This window comes from Electrophorus electricus, chromosome 8 (assembly GCF_041902795.1).
Source record: "Electrophorus electricus isolate QZ-2024a chromosome 8, ASM4190279v1, whole genome shotgun sequence".
Classification (NCBI taxonomy): Eukaryota; Metazoa; Chordata; class Actinopteri; order Gymnotiformes; family Gymnotidae; genus Electrophorus; species Electrophorus electricus.
The window spans coordinates 20438229-20454257 of record NC_137504.1 but is presented as its reverse complement, the minus strand read 5'-3'; the positions used below and the strand labels follow the sequence as shown (position 1 = coordinate 20454257).

Here is a 16029-nt window from a genome sequence, read left to right as displayed (position 1 = left end):
CTCAAGTTCTTAGCCATTAGTTTCTTGACATAGAGATGACAGGGAACCGTACTTTTTTACCTTCCAGTCAATAATACAATAATGATTCAGCAATATATTTGACCACTTCGTAAATAAATAAAAGTTAACATTTACTGCAAAACTGTTGCTGCGCTGCAGTGAATCGGCGAAGTAATTAGCCTATATACTATTGTCTCAAAACTCTGAACCATAACATCAGAGTGATTTCTCTTTGAATCAAATTCTAATAAAGTCACCTGCTAAAATTATTTATACTGAGCTTGGGCCACGTCTCGTGTGCCATATATCACAGTTCCAAGCAGTTCATCGAGCAAAACGTACAATTCGGACAAAACTCTACCGCCCCCCTCACATGCTCGCGTGCAGCAATTTCTCGCCCCCGCGTTTCGCTTGCATATACTATAAATCAAAAGCGGACGACACAACTATTCAATTACCCGGTTTCTCACCTTGTTCACTATGATTTACCACGAGGTGCCGGCACTTTCTCCCCGTGCCTATCACCGAGGGCTATAGTAATCGGCTTGGGATGAGTGCGCCGCCAGCCTCTTATAGGACATTTACATACAGCCTCTTTCTCCCGATTCCCTCTAATAGATGCCCAATAGTATTTGCATTTATATAGCCCGCTTCGTTGAAACACGATGTGGGCGCTTCGCCGTGATGAAAACAAACCTGGGTCGGCCTTGACTCGTAGGACTGCCGTGCAACCCCTTTTTCCATATTCAGCTGGCCTGGTCCGGGTTTAATAACGGCCGGCCTGATTGGGAGAGGTGCGAGACCTCAAGGTGAATCAGCAGTCAGCGCTGGGCGCGAAGAAAGACAGATGGTCAGTAATAGAAAAATTGTTTATTTGCATAGCCGAGAAAATGGCATTGCTCAGAGCAGGAAGACAGGAGAAATACTGCAGTTGCAGATCCAAGTGGTGTGTGTGCAGTGTGCGTGGTGTTTTGATGGTGTTAAGAAATGGCAGTAAGAGTCTTTAATGATGACGCACTCAGGAAGCACTCGGGAGTCTGGCATCGGCCGAGATCCACTCATAGCACTTGTATTTAACAGTAAAGCCTACGTTGCGATTCAACATGTCCTCTCATTATGCTTAAATCATCCCTCAGCCCTTTTGAATTATAAATGGTCCCAAGACGTCCCCTGATTGCTTTGTTCCTTCTGTGTACTGTAGCAACTAAAACTGTTTGTGATGAGCTGGGCTGCACTGGGGCACATGTCATTAAATCACTGTGGAGGACAGTTTTACCCTGAACACCTTCACTAAAAATTTTTTAAAAGAAAGAGCTGCTCTGATTCTTAATGTATTTTGGGTTATGACTTAATAACCCACTGAACAGGATGTTACAGCCACCAGGGGGCGACAGCTCTAGCTGCAGCCCGTCCTAATGTACAATCTATGATTACCAGATAAAAGAGGTTGGGGTGTGAAGCAATCAGGCAGCCTACACTTCTGCGGATGACCCAGCTGAGGGATGGGGGGTGAGGCAGTGGAGCCTGGGGAGGCCCCATAAATCATGGGAGGTTTCCCAGCTCCCGCGGCCCTCCTTCACAGGGCCAGCATGGGCTGATGTCCTGGGAAGGGACCAGGAAGAGACTGCCCCTGTCCTCCAAGCCTCTGGATCACGGACATCTGTTGTGCCGTACCCCATTTGCGCTTGTGGTTTTTGGGCAGACGTGAGTGTAATGGCCTGTGGGATCCTGCGATGGGGAGACAAGAACAGGTAAAGGTGAATGAATAGTGGCCGTGACTGGCAAACAAAAGATTTTTAAAGTCATTTTGAATCCATCTAAGCTGTGAATTTATTTATTGTGTCACGGACATGGCACAACACTGAAGTGGAAGTCTGTCTAATGGCTACATGGTACAGTGTGGTGTCCTCTTGTTTACAAAGCCACAGACTCCTTGTTAAATGTTTTGAGAATTAGAGTTAAAGAGAATAAACATGATTACTCCCATATCATTGTGCCCCAAAACCCATCCACTTGGTCCAGTCAACCCCACTCTGAAAAGTCATTCATAAAAGTTTTTTTCTTTCTTTCTGATGACTTCTAAGTAGTCATAGTGTCCTCACTCAGTACTTAGTAAGTTAGAAAAGAGAATTCACATGTTGTTGTCTCATTCTTCTCAACTGTCTGGTGGAAAGGCACAGACAGGCACAGAAATGTGCACCATTTTATTCACAAATGATTTCCAATTTTTGGACAAACCCATGAGTTCAGGATCTAGAGAAAAGTGTATCAACCTTTTGAAGACCATTTGATAAGACAATACTACCACTATACATGAATAGTTATACTGATACTGAATTTTGGCTGATGTTTTAACTTTGGAAAAGCCCTTTCTTTTATTGGATCTATGCAGGGAAACATAGGTGTCCCACAGCTTGTAGCAGTGCCTTCTCAATTACCCCACTTACACTCTGCCCTTTAGACAGATCTTTCTGCAGCCAACGCAGAAGCCCCAGTATGATGATGATGATCATCATCATCATCATCACCATCACCATCACAGCGGCTCCAATTTGGAATGCTGCATTGCCCTTCTCTAGGCCGCATCTGGCTTGACCGCACGCAGCCTTGTGCCAGTGTTGAGACAGTGAGTGAGCACAGGGTGCTCCTGCCAGCTCAGCTTAAATGTGACTCCCCCCATGCATGCGCGCACACACACACACACACACACACACACACACACACACACACACTCCCCAACACATACACAGACACAAAAAACCACACACAGAGCAACTTTACTGCTCCATAGAGTGGACTGTCCTCTAATCAGGGAAGAAGGAAGAAATCATAAAGACAAGTATTAGGGGGGTGGTTGGGGAGTTCACACCTTGGGTTGGGTCAAACCCAGAGCACCCGTAGGGGGTCGGTAGAGGCCTGGCTGGCAGGAGGTCATCGTCTGTTTGAAGGTGTGGAGATAAACAGAGAGAGAGAGACAGTTCAGCAGATACTGGCACAGATGGAGATGAATGAGAACGTAAACACTTTTGGGAATTTGCGTAGCGGTTGTGCGCAGGGTCGGAAAGTTCTCCCCCGCCGTGACATGTTACAGACACTACAGCAGCAACATTATTTCCAAGGCCTTTGCCAGGTCACGATAAGGACCTGTACATATTATACAGACTTCACAGACATATTATACAGACTTCACAGACATATAATATAGACTTCACAGACATATTAGACAGACTTCACAGACATAATATACAGACTTCACAAATATATATATATTTCACAGGCATATTATACAGATTTCACAAGCATATTATTCAGACTTCACAGACATAATATAGACTTCACAGACATATTATACAGATTTCACAAGCATATTATTCAGACTTCACAGACATAATATAGACTTCACAGACATATTATACAGATTTCACAAGCATATTATACAGACTTCACAGACATATACAGACTTCACAGGCAATTATACAGTCTTTGCTGGCAAATTATACAGACTTCGCAGATGTGATACAGACTTCACATGCATAATATACATATTACATGCAGGCATATTATTTAAACTTTACAGCTTTGGTAATGATGCAGCGTCACTGCGCTCAATCCTGAAGTGTCAAAAGATGAAAAACTATCAAATTCCATCAAGCGATATGCAGTACGCTGTGGGCATTATGAAAGCCCTCTGATAGAAGCAGAAAGAGAGCTGGGAACATAGACTCACTGGGAAGCCTGGCCGGCTGGGGGCTCAGATGCCGTGGGGTCAGAGGTCATGCTCTTGACTCGTCGCTGACCTCTGACTCCAGGCTGCCCTCACGTCTGTCCTGCGCTGAAGCACTGGCAACATTCGTACACCAGACACAAACATCCCCCCCTCCGAGGTGACGGATCACGCTAATTTGCCGGACATGTCCACTTCTCTCTGCGTCTACAATTGAGGTCCCTCCCTTTCCCCTTTGTCTGTCAGTGATGTGACTTTTTGCCACCGTGCGGTGCAACAGAGAAAGAAAGAGAGAGGGAGAGGGAGGGAGAGAGAGAAAGAGAGAGAGAAAGATGCCTCCATCCGTCATTACTGCACACAGTGACAGCCTCCTCACGCATGCACAGGCAAAATGGATTTTTACATTTGGGCAAATCTGGGGTGGTGATGAGGGGGGTGTAGAGGATGGGGCGGGGTGGGGCGGTGTTACTTTACTGTAACCGATTCAGAACGGGCTGAAATGCATGCACGCCAAGCCAGATGAGATGATCTATAGCCTCAACTTAATGGGTGATGTCGACTTCAGGACGGGGGAGGAGAGGCCTGATACTTTGGGGAGAAAAAGACATAATGTGAGCAATAAAACCAGAATTATTCATTTGATTAGGCCAGTAATTTATGCCGTGTGTGTTAACTGGGGTCTGAATGGGGACGGCGGGGGTCGCTGAGAGGGAGAGGTAGAATGCGCGCAGTGTGAAGCAAGCGGCAAATGGAATCCTGGGGGGATGGAGGTGTGGGGCGGATGGTGCGCACGCGAGTCCCGCGGCCACCGAATCAGATCATTAAACAAACACACAAAGGGTCGGGCTCTGGGGCAAGCGGCGGCTACGTCGATGTCAATTTCCACCAAATCAGAGATTCCCCCAAAGACAAGAACTCTTTCTCTGGAAGTATGTGCGAAGTCCGCCGTACAGGAGCGAGGACGAGCTCTCCTTCTCGTTCCCTCCCTATTCTGTCCCGATCTTTCCTACTGAGGCTGGAACACCAATTTGTCAGTGCATTGCTGTCAAGTACCCCGTACTAGGTAAGGTGACAAGATACAAAAAGGTGAATTGAATTTCACTCCTTGCCTGCCACATGAGTGAGAGTCAGACAGAGATCTCATACGCAGCAGGAGCGAGGCATCTATCAGACATACGTATATCGGCAATAAAACCATGAGATTGTTTCTTCTAGGCTGCATTGAGTCAGTAAATAACACTGTGGCTAATAGTAACTAGCTCCAGTGCTGGAGAGATCCTCCCTGGCTGTGTGTGTATGTGTGCGTGTGTGTGTGTGTGTGTGTGTGTGTGTGTAGCAGAAGTGTGGTGGCGGTGAGGGGCCATGTGTCTGTTTGTGTTTGTTTAAATAGTCCTCCTTTTTAAATGGCTTTGTGCTGTGAGTTTTTGTGAGTGCCATGACAACATGGTGGGCAGGAGAGAGGGACAGAGCGAGGGAGAAGGAGAGAGAGAGAAAGAGCGCAAGAGAGTATTCTCAATTTCCCTCTAAAAAGAAAATTCATTTGCGCTTGCTAATGTAATGTCATCGTTGTGTTTACTGAGCGTGGATGATGTATAGGGGATGTTGCATTGAGTGAGACTGCTTAATGATGCATAGAATTAAGTCTGCGGCTTTCAGCTGAGCTCCCCTCTCGCTCATACACTCCCACTCTGCCTCGCTCCTTCTCTCTCTCTGTCTCCCACTCTCATTCTCTCATACACTCCCACTCTGCCTCGCTCCTTCTCTCTCTCTCTGTCTCCCCCTCCCATTCTCCCACTCTCTCTCACGCTCTCCCTCTCTCTTACTCTCTTACTCTCTCTGCCACCTCTCACTCTCTCTCTTACTCACAGGCTCTTTCGTTTCACTCTTACTCTCTCCCTCTGCTACTTTGTCCTCTCTCTCTCAGTCTCGCAGCCTCTCCCAGTGTATGCTGGGAAGGATGTTGTCTCGGACTAGTGGCCACATGCCGTTCTGTGCTCCGCCGCCTCTCTCCATCAATCACCTGAGAGAGAGAGAGAGAGAGAGAGAGAGAGAGAGGTTGGTAAAGAATAAAAGAGATATTGATAAAATAAGTAGCGAAAGCTCTGAGGACAACTGTTAAAAAGTTTAAAAAAAAACATAAATAAAACCTACAAAAGGATGTGACTCACAAGAGGGGCGACACAGTTAATGGCATGCAGTGCATATGGCCTCTCACATGAATATGCGCCTGTAAAACTGTTGGATTAGTATTTAAATAAAGCAGCTGTATGAATACACCGTTTCAGTGAGGCTGCCGTGATTACGATTGTTATTACCATGATAACGATTATGATCATGGTTTTGGTGGTGATGATGGTGATGATGATGATGATGATGATGATGATGATTGCAATTATAGCCATCACGTGTATTTTCATTATAACGTGCATAACCAATGCAAAACGGAGTGTGTGTGTGTGTGTGTGTGTGTGTGTGTGTGTGTGTGTGTGTGTGTGTGTGTGTGTGTTTAAAAGGAGCTGGGCCAGAGGTTTATAGATGTAGAGGTCCTCGCTGAGTACTTCAGCCAAACTGCAGGACCGTCTCACTAATACATCCCCAATGAACACAGTTGCTACAAAGACACAAAAAAACACTCCCAGGAGAAACAGACAGAAGTTTAGTTTTGAAGCTTTTGCGAACATTTACAAGCCCCTATAATCGTTTTGGTGAGTTTACTACCAAGGATTTGTCACGCCATGAAACGAATAGTGTTCCGAAAACAAGATTAGTACATTTATGTAGTTACAAACAGAAGAGGAGACTTTTCAACATTTGTCCAAATGTCCTCGGTGTATCCATATAAAAATGGGCTTGATGACATGGTGATTATATACATGATGGGTTTAAAAACCATTGAAATGAATTAATGTGTCTCGTGTATGGAGTTAATGTACACCTATGTACAAGCATCTGTCATGCCTGTGGCCAAGAAAGATAATGCATTTTCATGCCTTTGCCTTTTGTTCTGAAGGGAAAGAAAATGCAAGCATATCAAATTGCATGTCAAAGTCCTGTTTGGATAATGCCTTTGAATGTGTTGATTTGAGAATTCAACTGGATATTCAAGAACTGGAATCTGAGTGTATTCTTACATTTCATACATCTACTTTTATTTCAGTATGTATTTTTCCATCACTTACATGATATGGCATGATGGACTGTAACCTTAAATATTTTTTTTGTATACAGTATGTAAATATATTAATATAGACTATATTACCTGCGGTTTGAAAGTAAAGCAATTTATGAGACTTGTCTCGGCTCAAGGCCTTTGCTTGATTACTGTTCAAATAGGCCCAATAAGATTTCATAAATCACTTTAGCCAACTAAACCACATTTATGAAGGTAAACGAAGCAGTGAGTTCCATCATTTCAAAGAGCGGAGCCAACGGTTCCAAAAGTATGGACATCTGCTGGGCCATTCTTCCAGTTCCACCTTCCAAAACTAGCAGCTTCTTCTAAGTGAGCACCAGCTTCCCCTCAGCCATTTTTGTTAAAACTACTGTCAGGTTAGGAAAAATTTAGCCATAGCTGATAGTGCATTTTGTTGCCTATTTTTGACTTTATGCTTGTCATCTCTCTCTCTCTCTCTCTCTCTCTCTCTCTCCATTGCTCCACTGTGATCTAGCTGTCAACCCCATTCATCACTCTGCCACTTTCCCTGTACAGAATTATTATTTCTTTGATGTGTTACTAGTTGAAAACAAATCCATTTTGCTGCCCATCAATTTATCATTTGGGAAGGGACGTCACACTCCAGTTGCATGGACAACAATGCTCTAGTATTTCTGTGTATGTGTGTGTTAGTTTTTGTTTTGCATGCAAGAGAGAGTGAGACACAGACAGAGAGAGAGAGAAAGAGAGACAGTGAGAGAGAGAGAGAGAGAGAGAGAGAGAGAGACAGACAGACAGACAGACAGAAACAGAAACAGACATGGAGAGAGAGAAATTTTGAGGGATTGTGAGAAAGGAATAGGAGTCAATTGAGTAACGCTCTTGAATGAGAAAGGGAAGGAGAGCTGACATGAAATGAAAAACAAGAGGAATATGTAGGAAAAAAGAAGGGAGACAGAGAAAGAGGGAGAAAAGAAAAGAGGGAGGGTCTCAGCACTCTCCCTCTCACCCTCCCTCACCCGACGTCTGTGATAATTTATCACTCCTTCTAGCTCGACTGACAAACTATTTGCAGGAAAATGAGTTTTTCCGCTACGGATTTGTCCTCTGGGAATGGAAAGGGGCGCTGCAGTGTTTTTATCCCCTATCATACACACACACTCTCTCTATCATACACACACACTCTCTCTCTCTCTCACTCTCTCTCATACACACACACTCTCTCTATCATACACACACTCTCTCTATCATACACACACACTCTCTCTCTCTCTCACTCTCTCTCATACACACACACTCTCTCTATCATACACACATACTCTCTCTATCATTCACACACACTCTCTCTCTCTCACTCTCTCTCATACACACACAGACAAATGTGAACTAGGGCATGTGAAGATGCACAAGCTGCCTCTAATACAAACGTACAAAAACATACACACACACAAACACACACTGACTTTCTCCCTCCCTCAGTCTCTCGCTCTCTCTCTCACACACACACACACACACAAACACACACTCTCACTGTGGTCTTCAGTACTTATGGGGGGGCTAAGATAAATGAGGTAAATTAATAGAGTCACTGAAGGAAAAGATCTGCTTCCGCTCCAGCAAATCCACTGGTGACACAACTGACATGCTAGACAGTAAGGAACAATGGTCTCTCTCTCTCTCTCTCTCTCTCTCTCTCTCTCTCTCTCTCTCTCTCTCTCTCTCTCTCTGTGTCTCTCCTCCTCTCTTTTCCTCACCCATAAATCCTTCTCTCTGACTACCTGTCTGGCATCTCCTTACCACTAGTGCTTACTTTCTCTCCCACTGACACTGGACAGTACCACATCCAGAACATCCCAAGGCAGCTCTCCACTCAATGGCAGGTGTTCCCACAGTATTCAGAACCTTCTGCTCATGTCCGGGGAGCGGGGACCAGTAGCCTGATGTGACCGTGCAGCTTGACCTGGGTCAGCGAGCCCAATCTTCCTTCTCGCCCTCAACAAACAACATATTGACAGCGTGCTTGGTGGTGAATTACATGACTATAAAAGACCAATTACATTGTAATTATACGGGGTCGTTCGTAAACGTCAGTGGATCGTTAAACGTCATCTCCGTGGGGTTCCCTGGCCGTAAATTTACTGCGGCCTCTGAAGGTACGAAGGGAAAGGTCTCCTTCGTTATAACTTTAATGACTCCAAATGCATGCATGGCTAATTAGCATATCAAGCACATTCTTGTTTTACTGCATGCAAGTGATAAACACAGTCGAATGCAAGATAAAAAAGAATAGTCCGAAGACGGATGGGATAATGTGAGACAAGGTTGAAGGCAGGAATGAATTTCCTCAATATTGTCCTGTGATGTGCTTAACTTAAAGATAGTTGTGGGTGTAGGAGTGACAACTGGTGTAGAATGAAAGAGAAGGTATGATGGAAGCAGGCTAATAGAGTTAACTCTGTTTCTTTAGTTTAGTGTAGAGGGGTGTTTTGGAGGGGTGTATCTGTACAGGGGTGTTCTAGTTTACTGTATTTGAGAGGGGTGTTTTGGAGAGGTGTATCTGTACAGGGGTGTTCTAGTTTACTGTATTTGAGAGGGGTGTTTTGGAGAGGTGTATCTGTACAGGGGTGTTCTAGTTTACTGTATTTGAGAGGGGTGTTTTGAGAGGCGTGTATCTGTACAGGGGTGTTCTGGTTTACTGTATTTGGAGAGTGGTGCTTTGGTGGGGTGTATTTGGAGAGGGGAGTTTCAGTTACTGTATTTGGAAAGGGGGGGGTTCTGGTGGGTTGTATCAGGAGAGGGTAGTTTTCATTTACTGTATATGAAGAGGGATGTTTTGGTGAGGTGTATTTGGAGAGGGGTGTTCTGATGTATAGTATTTGGAGAATGGTGCTTTGGCGGAGGGTATTTAGAGAGTGGTGTTTACATTAATGGTATTTGGAGAGGCAGCTATTGGTCAGGTGATAGTCCTAATTAGATCATAGAAGCTATGATTCACTTGCTGTTGGACATAAATAAAATGCCCAGAAACACAAGCTCTCAGACACCAGGACCTGGCAGCTGGCAAACAGCTGGAGGATGCCGATTGTCCGGCATTTCCTAGAGTCCTGTGCAGGGCCCAGGAGTATTTTTCCTGTACCCAACACATCTGACTCAGCTCTTCTGCTAATAAACAAGCTCTTCATGGACTTAGAGCATGTGTGTTATAGCAGGGAATGTGCCAAAATTTGTCATATGCCAACACCAGGATTGGGAAAAGCGACCATGGGTCCAGGTGTTTCTCTTTAGAGGAGCATGTGGAGGAGCTTCAGGCATTTAAGTGGGCCAGCGATCATTAGGCAGCATACAGGACCGCTTAAGGAGGTAACCGGGTGGTGGGAATCTACAGCTGTGTCAGATCCGTGTCGTCTGTATAGCGGGAGTTGACAGGGTAGTGATTATAATCATGTTTGGAGCATGATGGCACTACACAGCTGACAAAAGTGGTGACAAGTTACACACATCAGAAAAGGATTCCCATGGCAACAGTGCACACTGCAAAGGCGTGCTGAGGGCAGCAGCCATCCACTGTCTCAAGGGCCTTTTTGACCAGTTCAAAATGTTTAGTTTCAGCTAAGAGGTTCACTTCAGACAAATCTGTCAGTCACTGGTAAATGGTTAAATGATTACTTACTGACCATGATAAAATACAACAATTCTAAAACACATTGTGTGAGTGAAGAAGTAATGAAGAAAGCTGAAAACTGTCATAAGGAAAGTATAAAAATGGAGAGGACAGATGAACATTCACCCAAAAAAAGTCTAAAAATCTTTGCTGTTATACATTTAAAAGCAATGCTCTGTTACCACTGGTATAAGCAGATCTGTCTTCGTAGCTTTAAGAACCAACTATGAGAGAAAATCCCCCAACACACACAAGAACACACACCAAAAAGGCTCCATCCCTCTCTACTGTATCCAAAACAACTGACTCAGTCACTGTGACGTCAGTTACTATGGCAACCTATGGGTGGACACACCCCAGCTGAGATCTCTCCAGGCAGGGGGGGCTGTCAATCAAACTGGCCAGTCTGGAACTGGCCTAAGCCCACTCTTCTCAGGACCTCCTCTCAATCATATATCATGGTGCAGGATTTTGGAAGTATGTGAAAGTTACTTCACCTTGTGTCATGAAAAAGAAATCGGACACATAGCCCAATCTGGCTAAAGCAGTTGACACTGTATTACTGTAAACCCACACCCACTCTGCTGCACTCTTTTTGCATGCATTCTCTTGGACTACCGAGTCTATCACAGTAAGCTGTAAATGTGTGCCTTACTATTAGCCACCTAACTATTTCTATTAAGACAGGCCCCACAGTGGCAAGCAGAAAGCAGAGCTGCAGGGAAGCCCCCATGCTTGGTAGGACTCTTCAGCTCATCACCATGCCCCTATCTCTGACCTGTGAACAGAGCCAACTGGCATGTAGGAACAGGTCAGCACCAAAGGGTCCCTGATGGCCACTACCGATGGAGCAGGTAGCACTCTGTGAGGGGTGCACCCCTCTCTCTGGCTAATGGCTGTTAATGCCTGTGGGCCATTGTTGGCCTTACAATAGCCGTCACGCAGAGGTCTTGTGGAGGGAAACAGTTTTAACACCCCCAACCTTGGGGGGGAAAGCGGCCCATGGCAGAGCAAGCAGATTTGTGGGAGCAGGGGGTAGACTAGAACAGGGTTCGGGGTCAGAGGGCAAAGCCCAGAGCGGAAATGGGAGGCAGAGCTGGAACAATGTGGAGGGATGGACCGACCCAAACAAAGATGGGGTGGGGGGGCTAACTGTGCACAAAACACAGGAAGATGAGGAGAGAAAGATGGGCACCAAACAGAAGCCAGCCTGGAGCAGATGGTAAAAGAAGGGTTAGCGAAAGAAAAAGAGAGAGGTGGAACAAGAAAAGAAAAAAAGCTGAAATCAGGGGAGGATTTACTATGTGGGGGAAGAGGACATGAAAGTGATCCATACCGACTGGAAAGCACATGGGAATTTCTATATATCTATGTATATTTAACAAATTAATCTTATTATGGTAATTGCAACTGACAAATGGCATAAACCATACAACAGAAATAAAAATATAATCGAAATTCGTTTTGTGTAATTGAATAATTTGTGGAACAAGCGTGAACTTTAAACAGTATTTGACATTTCAGGAAGCGATAGTCATGTAAAGTTGACAGTGTATGCGGTTAATTTTGCCCAACCAAAGAATGTTTGCGAAAAGCTAATGGAATCATCAATACCGAGACGTTTCGTCGGCTATTATGATCTAATTATCTGGCTCATCTCGACTCGTTGACCACAACGAGACATGCGTGTGGGTAGATTTATAAAACTTGCTATTAAGTGGGGTTAAACCCGAGGCTCATTCATCTCGCGGAGTGCGCGGGCTGACAAGCTGAGTCGCGCGGCACAAGTGGAGGCAATGCATCATGCAGGGAAAAGGGTGGATAGCGTGCGGCAGCAAACCAAGCAGCGCACGACCAGTTTCTCACGCCGAGCTTCGCCGGGCAAGACGTTGTTTTTCCCAACGTTTAAAATGGTACTGATGTTTCTCAAAATTATTTGCAAGCCGTTCATAGCGGTTTTGAGCATACACAAAAAGCTAAATTCTAAAGTAAATGCAGAAGTAGAATGCAGATAGAACTAGTGAGAAATAACTATTTTATCCCAGACAAGTTCCATTAAATTCAATATTTCTTAGCACATTTGCTCGCAGATAACTTTAATATGCAAAAAATGACTGAATGAGATATCTCCCAATTACTTTTTAGTAAATACACTTATTTGGAGCTTTAAAAGTATAGCACATTAATACTGGATAAACTTTTCGATATCACATAGCTAAAGAATACCTAAGCAATAGTCTAGGTAGGCTTATTTGGACATATTTTCCTTCAGTCTCTATTGACTGAACCTTTTAATATTTTTAACATAGATGAAAGAGAAGTTTAAAAAGTTTTAAAATAAAATCTGTTTGACTGCATTAAGAAGTATGAGTTTGCTGTAAGGCAAAGTGTCTGCCCAAACTACGACGTGGGGTGAAGTGTATAAACTCTTTCATGTTCTCTGTTTTTCCATTAAATGCACCTGACAATAGCAGCTTTGTGTACTCGTTTTGGACTTGAAAGATGCAACAACATGACCCTTTGCCCTCTAATTTCCATACGAGGCCCCTGGCGGCCGAGTCGAGTCCAAAAGTCAGCGACGTTGCCTGGCCTCAGGAGTTGAATTCGGAGACGCCCGGTGCACCTTTCCTCAAGACACGCCTTAAATGTTTATCTCGATCGACTGAAGATTGAACATTGGGACAGGAAATTGTCTTTAACCCTCGGTTACACCGCTAATTGAATAGCCCAATATGCTCACTGAATCGTGCCAAACACTCTTTTAGCATCAGTTTAGAAGTTTGAAAGTTTAAAACTAGCATATAGCCTGTAAAAGGATTTATTTTAGACTAATGAATAAGTACATAAAGGGTTGGCGTCATTCTTACTTCATATAACAACTGATCGAATGACCTTTTTATATTGTTACATACATTTCTTAATTTTTGTTTCAGTAAGAACAGCTATATTCTACTTATGTTTTATTCAGTATTATTTGAGTGTGAAATAGATTTTTAGTTCATAAAGAAAAAAGTAAAAGGTATCCTATTTTTCCTCATTTCGATGTATTAACAGTTCCTAATATTATATATTTGAAATTCATGAAGGGATGATCTTTCATCCTTTCGCCTAAGCGCATATTATGTTCGGAAGTAAATACATGTTATATCTTACAGTTCAGCAGTCGGACTGAATGTACCCCATTTGTAAAGGTTTTGAGTTATCCTCACTATTGCGCACAAAGTGAAGCGGAATTTACAGTAAGCAACAACCTTCGTAACTGGTAAATGTGTAATCCAATGAGCAATTTTTGCAGACAAAGCCATTAACAGCAAAACAGTGACACGGCTAGCGTGAGGGTCTCAACTCTGGATTTTAACGGACCTTTCCCCCCCCCCCCCCCCCAAAGAATTTTATAAACATTGGCAAGACATTTTCATTTTGTTTCATTTTCAAACATCTATATTTTACGAATTATTGCGGTGTGATGTTACATTTCACAGTGAATGTATAATTAACATCTTAAAAACATGTTAATATAGATTAATGCATTCATTTTAAAAGTTTAAAAACAACAATAATATTATTATCTTAAAAAGTAAAAAGGAATGAAAAGACGGGAAAAGAAAAGTCATATTAGGCCAGAAAGTGGATAACAACAATATGTAGTGAATAAGTCACTGAATACTTGCAGTTTAATAAGAACAATTCAAATTCTTTTAAACACTGACGTCGGTGTTAGTCCATTGCGAGCTGTGCCGTTGCTGCTTTTTACAGAAGAAGAAAAGAATCTTGCAGTCACTTTCATACAAACCGGTGCTTAGACCAGTTAAACTTTTACTTGGGCCGGCTAATTTCCTCTGACTTACCGCCAATATATTGTACTTTGTATGATAGTGACTAAAAGGCATTGGGTTGAGATAAAATGTCATTATAATTACAAGCTAGGAACATTTGGAGTGTGCACGGTAGGCGTCATTCGTCTCTAGCTAGTCACAGGTGGAAAACGGAAATAAAAAACCACAACTTATCTATTGTATAACCAGCAATGAATTACCGTTTGTAATTTTTATTAAAAAAAAGTTAGAAAATCGTCATCGAGATTGAATTCAATGTTAAAATCTCCGATATCCTCTGTTTCTTTTTTTACCCTTCGCCCTCAGACCCTCCCGGGGCTCTGGCCTTTCGTCCGCTCTCTCCACAGTTAAGAGAGGAATTTTCTGCCTCTATTTTGTTATGATTTGCTTTAATCCCTCCTAGACAGTTGTATTTATTTCAAAACACGCTCACTTTTGTTCCGCAGCGGCACCTATGTAATGGCATTTATCCTGCACGGTGGGCCGGGACTTGAATAAGAATGAGTGGAGAGATCAGAAGTTTGTAAGCAAAGCAGTGTTGTTTCGGCACTATGTGCGTTACAAGGTAAGCAGTCCTTTTATGTTAAGATATCTTCCTTCTTCATAAGCCAGTAGCCAAAGGTTCTACAAAGAATTGCCAAAAAAACTCTTGAATAATGATCTCACAATTTTAGTAATTTCCATCATGATGATTAACTATTAAAACATATCCTACGCTTTCCCTAAAAAATTTCACAAATCTTCATTGGTCGTGTCAGGCGCTTTATAAAGACTGATGGCACGCGCCATATGGCAATAAACGAGCACAGATCTCTAAGGCAGAGGCGACGGCCTGGTGTCAGTGATGGGAGCAGTTTACGGCGCTGTTTGTTTTAGAGAGCTATGAGAACAAAATAAACCGTGTCAATACTCGCAGGGGTCCAAATAACTGCTGCCTAGGTTTTATTTGTGAAGCGCATGGCACGGCTGACACGGACCAGTGTAATGCCGATTATTGTTGAAGGGAGTAGGCCTCTTTCAGCTGAAGATATTAAAACTGCGCCTTTCCATGTCGCTGTAACGGTGCAGCCCGCTAAAAATAAGAACTTTAATGATAATTAAATTATTATTATTATTATTATTATTATTATTATTATTGGTGTTGTTGTTGTTGTTGTTGTTGTTGTTATTATCATCATCATCATCATTATCATCATCATCATCACACATTTTTTGTTTCAAGGATAAAATTGTATTGCCTGATTACACTATATAGGCCTACTGTAATCTGACAATGGGTCAAAACACTTCATCAGATATTCTAAAAAACTCTAGTTTTGTAGTTCTGTTTGTCCAGCCTGTTGACAGTTCTTTAAGTCAAAGCTCCAAAAAGCATTCTAATAAGTTGTTTTAAAAGCCCTTTGTAATACTGCGCATAAAAACAGAAGTAGGTATCCTAGTTTGCTAAGAGATAATTAGACTATATTCGCAGTAATGACAAATCACTGCAAATCAAGGACCAAATTGTCTGTAAAAATGAGCACTGTATGCCTAAATGAGCCAGCACTCACATAGCCCCGGGAGTCGTATCACATCTCATACGAAATCTAATCAAAGGGAGGCTGTCGCCGAGGTTGAACGCAAACAGCCCGGATCGTTGACAAATATTTCCGTA

At 43.2% G+C, this 16029-nt stretch overlaps 1 long non-coding RNA gene across 1 annotated transcript; it reads right to left on the bottom strand.

Moving 5' to 3' along the window:
* Positions 1-938: 938 nt before the first annotated feature.
* Positions 939-16027, bottom strand: LOC145659087 (uncharacterized). The gene is made up of 4 exons (XR_014125091.1): positions 15926-16027; positions 5591-5744; positions 2870-2938; positions 939-1728 (listed from the first exon to the last, which is right to left on the bottom strand). It is a non-coding gene; the product is annotated as an uncharacterized LOC145659087 (long non-coding RNA).
* Positions 16028-16029: the final 2 nt, after the last annotated feature.